At 33.8% G+C, this 5,563-nt stretch overlaps 1 long non-coding RNA gene across 1 annotated transcript; it reads right to left on the bottom strand.

Moving 5' to 3' along the window:
* Positions 1-1,228: 1,228 nt before the first annotated feature.
* On the bottom strand, positions 1,229-4,928 carry LOC136272572 (uncharacterized). Its single transcript, XR_010710567.1, has 3 exons — positions 4,659-4,928; positions 1,951-2,115; positions 1,229-1,578 (listed from the first exon to the last, which is right to left on the bottom strand). It is a non-coding gene; the product is annotated as an uncharacterized lncRNA (long non-coding RNA).
* Positions 4,929-5,563: the final 635 nt, after the last annotated feature.

The following is a 5,563-nucleotide window of genomic DNA, read 5'->3' as shown; positions in this document are numbered from 1 at the left end:
TTAAAACGTTGACCCTCCCCCCCATTGTGGCCCCACCCTACCCCCCAGGTTCATGAATTTCACAACTTTGAATTTACACTACCTGAGGATGCTTCCACACAAGTTTCAGCTTTCCTGGCTTTATGGTTCTTGATAAGAAGATTTTTGAAAATTTCTCGAAATTTGTCATTAATTTCTAATTATCTCCCCTTGAAAACAGGTGTGGCCCTTCATTTTCACAACTTTGAATCCCCTTTGTCTAAGGATGATTTGTGCCAAGTTTGGTTGAAATTGGCCCAGTAGTTCTTGAGAAGATGTTGAAAATGTGAAGTTTACGGACAGACGGACAGACGGACGACAGACAAAATGTGATCAGAATAGCTCACTTGAGCTTTCAGCCCAGGTGAGCTAATGACAGATGTCCTACGGACCCAGTTTAACGATAGAATTCGTCCCAAATACTAGCTTTGTAGCAAATAAAAAAACTAAATCGCGCTGTATCCTGCCTAAATTTTCATATGACTGGTCTCAAATACTTACAATGTTTCTCTTTTATTATCCCATGTTACCACATTAACTGTTTTTGCAAAGAAATCTCTGCAACTTTTAAGATCACGTTTGAAAATTCGCTGTTTATGGTCGCCATGTTAACGGCAAAATCCGAGACATTCCAAGTGCGAATTCTCACAAAATGGCAGGGAAATTTAGACGCGTATTTCAACAAAATGCCTTGTTACGACTCTTAAATGGATAATTTGTGTACTAAAAAAAGAATCATACCAACCCCCATAGTTGTGGATAAGGGTGGGGCATCTATATTGTACCAATACATGTTACATGATATGATTTCATTCAAATTTTGATTTTCATTACTTAGAATAGGACAGGTGTGCTGAGGTTACCATATAAAAAATAGTAATATCTCCTTCTAAACATTTTAACAATGACTAATGTTTCAATATCTTAGGTCATTCAAACATAAATATCAGTATTTGTATTTTGTAAATAAGGAACTCCCCTTAAAATGTGGGAAGAAACTGATTTTCTGGCTATAATGCATAAAAACATTTTCTGGTAAACTGAAATTCATCAGTTTTTAAGGATGAAAACCATGAAAAGCTCCTAGATTCAATCATGATGATATTATTTATACTTGACTCATAATGACCTTCTCAACTAAATGCATGAAACCTCTTTATTACACAAAATATGCATCTGTGTGATCTTGTAAATGGTATTAAAGCATGTTTTTGCCTTAAACTATTACAAATGGGTAATTCAGTGTAAAATAAACTAAAACATAGCACATATTTGCCCAAATCCCTTAATTCCTTGAATCAGGACTATGTAGGAAATGAAATTAAAACTCACATAAGGTGAGCAGAAATCAAAGAAATTAAAGTTTTTGTCAAAATAATCCTTCGATAGACTGTTCATGTTCTTCTTCGCAATGTTTCGCACTTGTCGCTTAATTCTGAGACTTGCACGTAAACTCAAAATTGTTCATTCGATGAAAAACTAGTCGCTGCATGCTCTTACGACAAAGTCTGAGGGCATCAAATATGACTGCGACAACCGATCTGCACACTTTTACAGCATCTAGAACACAGACACCAATATTCTAAGCTCCAGTGACTTCATATAATCCATTTTTAAAGGTTTTTATTATTATATATTAAAAATTACATGTTTTCCACACCAAAAATCATCATTTTTCATATTTTTTTCATTACAAAATTTTAAAAGCATTTTTCTATCTTCAGACTACAGAAACTAATTTCTGTTAACAAGATTTGACATAAAATACTGAAAACTTGCACCTGCATGCATTTTTTCAATTTGACACAAAGCCCTTCAAGGTATCACACCGGTAATTGTTTTCACTATATAACACTATAGAGGGGAAAAAATTCTTAAAAATCAGTTTGTATTTTTCATGACAAAATATTCGGAGGAAATGTTATTTGTTACCTATCTCATCAGCTAACACCATAAAAAGGGCAAGCGATACTGCATTTTCTCAAAATATCTAGCTCCAAACAGGTCTACCCTCAAAACCACATGTTTTCCATTTGTATGTAAACAGACTGCACACTCCCCAGGAAGCTGCTGCATGAGCCCTGAAAGAAGTAGTCCCTGTGAAAAAAATCATCACCTAACAAAATACATGAAATATCCTACTCAGTGGTACATAAAATTTTAAAACTGAGTAAAGGAAAATGTAAAAATGCAGTCAAGGAAAAAAATAATTCTGAAGTATATATGGAACTACTAAGTTCATTTTGATTGGCCGATTACCGGTGTGATACCTTGAAAACCCTTCCAAACTCCATTTGCAGGGGGTATAAAAGAAAATTAAAACAGCATGGAAAATGACAATTGTTCAAGGTAGATGTGTTTGCTGCAATTTGACATTTGTATAAAATCCTTCAAGAGTCAAGATTTTTTGCACAAATTACACAACAAAACACTAGACTCAAAAAGTTACACAATGTCAATTTCTAAAACACAAATCACCCTTTCAAGATTGGAACATGAAAACAATAAGTTCCAATATTTCCTTAGGCTAATTATACACTTTAGTAAAAGGATCACAACAGTTAAAATTTAGTATCATATGCTATTGGTACAATCCACTGAGAAAACCACAACATTTACATCTCTTAATACACTAATCAAATAAGTCCCATGATGAGAGGATCAAAACAGGTAACCATAATGTCATATGCTAATTATACAGTCTACAGAGAAGATCTTAATAGCTACACATAAATACCCTCAGCTATTTGTACACTCTCAGTCTATTAAAAGGATCACAACAGTTACATAGTTTTTGGTACTACATTACACATGTAAAGAGCAAATGGTTTAAGTTCAAAAGTTCACATTAGTACTACACACTACTGATACAGTCCCATGAGAATATCACAACAGTTACAACACATTAATAACCTAGTCAACTGATAGTCCTCTGATGAAAGGATCACAACATTTACAACATATGAGTACCAATAGCTGGGGATACAGTCCCTTGAGATAATCACAACAAGTTTACATTAGTACCATATAAGGCTATTGATACAGTCTACCGAGAGGAACAGAGTTTTCTTTAAATAAAACCCCTGTTTATTTTAAAGATATCTATACTTACCTGCTTGTGTTGGTGGTGATATCACTGGGTAGTGAAAAGTGTCTAATTACATGGATTGACCAATAGACCTACTGCTGCTGCTGGCTAGCCCTACATGTCGGTGAAGGAGAAGTCACTGGGTTTTAGATTGCTGTTGACTATCAGCCAATTGCCTATAAAAATTTAAATTGGCCAAATAAAATATAATAAAGAACCAAAAAATGCCTATATTAGGGATAAGACATAATAACAAATCAAATTCATTGAGTAATGGCCATTTATGCTATGACTGTTTATATCCAATGCATTATCTTTGTTACCTTCTGCATCTCTAGATTTCGCCAGTCAATGAAATTTCACATTTATTCTTAATAATCTTCTGAGCGCTTATTTACACAGCATACTAATACTACAAGATATTACGAAGGATAACTTAGAATAATACCAGTAGTGAAGTAATGGATAAAGAGTCCAAGACTGTCACACGTAAGGACATATGAAAATTTCAAAGCGCATGGCTCAGTCTATACCCTTGACTATGCAATAACAGGAACACCAATTCTATGACATGTGATTGATGCCTGCGGTCTAACCAACGCAATACTATTTCATACCATTGGTAACAAAAACTTTAAGACAAGTTCCATAAAAGATCACATCATATCATTAGACCATTTAAGAAAATATTTTGAAAAATCACAAGACAAACAACAGTTTGTAAAAGACAGTGCAGTTACAATTGCATTAAAGGCAATGTATTGAATGGCTAAAGATGGTATAGCTTAGACAAAATTCAGATCTCTTCTAAACTTTTTGAAAAGTATCAGAGTTAAAGATCTAGAAATGCTGTAAGTTGATTTGGAGAAATCTGCATCTACATTATATGAGGATGTTTCCACACAAGACAAATCACTTTTTAAAAAGATTTTAAAAGAGTTCCTATATAATATATTCCCATGTACAACTTGATCCCTCCATTAAGGCCCCACCCTACCCCCGGGGACCAATACTTGAAAAAATTCTTCGCAATGTTTCGCACTTGTCGCTTAATTCTGAGACTTGCACGTAAACTCAAAATTGTTCATTCGATGAAAAACTAGTCGCTGCATGCTCTTACGACAAAGTCTGAGGGCATCAAATATGACTGCGACAACCGATCTGCACACTTTTACAGCATCTAGAACACAGACACCAATATTCTAAGCTCCAGTGACTTCATATAATCCATTTTTAAAGGTTTTTATTATTATATATTAAAAATTACATGTTTTCCACACCAAAAATCATCATTTTTCATATTTTTTTCATTACAAAATTTTAAAAGCATTTTTCTATCTTCAGACTACAGAAACTAATTTCTGTTAACAAGATTTGACATAAAATACTGAAAACTTGCACCTGCATGCATTTTTTCAATTTGACACAAAGCCCTTCAAGGTATCACACCGGTAATTGTTTTCACTATATAACACTATAGAGGGGAAAAAATTCTTAAAAATCAGTTTGTATTTTTCATGACAAAATATTCGGAGGAAATGTTATTTGTTACCTATCTCATCAGCTAACACCATAAAAAGGGCAAGCGATACTGCATTTTCTCAAAATATCTAGCTCCAAACAGGTCTACCCTCAAAACCACATGTTTTCCATTTGTATGTAAACAGACTGCACACTCCCCAGGAAGCTGCTGCATGAGCCCTGAAAGAAGTAGTCCCTGTGAAAAAAATCATCACCTAACAAAATACATGAAATATCCTACTCAGTGGTACATAAAATTTTAAAACTGAGTAAAGGAAAATGTAAAAATGCAGTCAAGGAAAAAAATAATTCTGAAGTATATATGGAACTACTAAGTTCATTTTGATTGGCCGATTACCGGTGTGATACCTTGAAAACCCTTCCAAACTCCATTTGCAGGGGGTATAAAAGAAAATTAAAACAGCATGGAAAATGACAATTGTTCAAGGTAGATGTGTTTGCTGCAATTTGACATTTGTATAAAATCCTTCAAGAGTCAAGATTTTTTGCACAAATTACACAACAAAACACTAGACTCAAAAAGTTACACAATGTCAATTTCTAAAACACAAATCACCCTTTCAAGATTGGAACATGAAAACAATAAGTTCCAATATTTCCTTAGGCTAATTATACACTTTAGTAAAAGGATCACAACAGTTAAAATTTAGTATCATATGCTATTGGTACAATCCACTGAGAAAACCACAACATTTACATCTCTTAATACACTAATCAAATAAGTCCCATGATGAGAGGATCAAAACAGGTAACCATAATGTCATATGCTAATTATACAGTCTACAGAGAAGATCTTAATAGCTACACATAAATACCCTCAGCTATTTGTACACTCTCAGTCTATTAAAAGGATCACAACAGTTACATAGTTTTTGGTACTACATTACACATGTAAAGAGCAAATGGTTTAAGTTC

The sequence above is a fragment of the Magallana gigas genome, chromosome 2 (genome assembly GCF_963853765.1).
Source record: "Magallana gigas chromosome 2, xbMagGiga1.1, whole genome shotgun sequence".
In the NCBI taxonomy this organism is placed as follows: Eukaryota; Metazoa; Mollusca; class Bivalvia; order Ostreida; family Ostreidae; genus Magallana; species Magallana gigas.
Note: the sequence above shows the minus strand (reverse complement) of the source record. Positions and strands in the feature narration are given on the sequence as shown.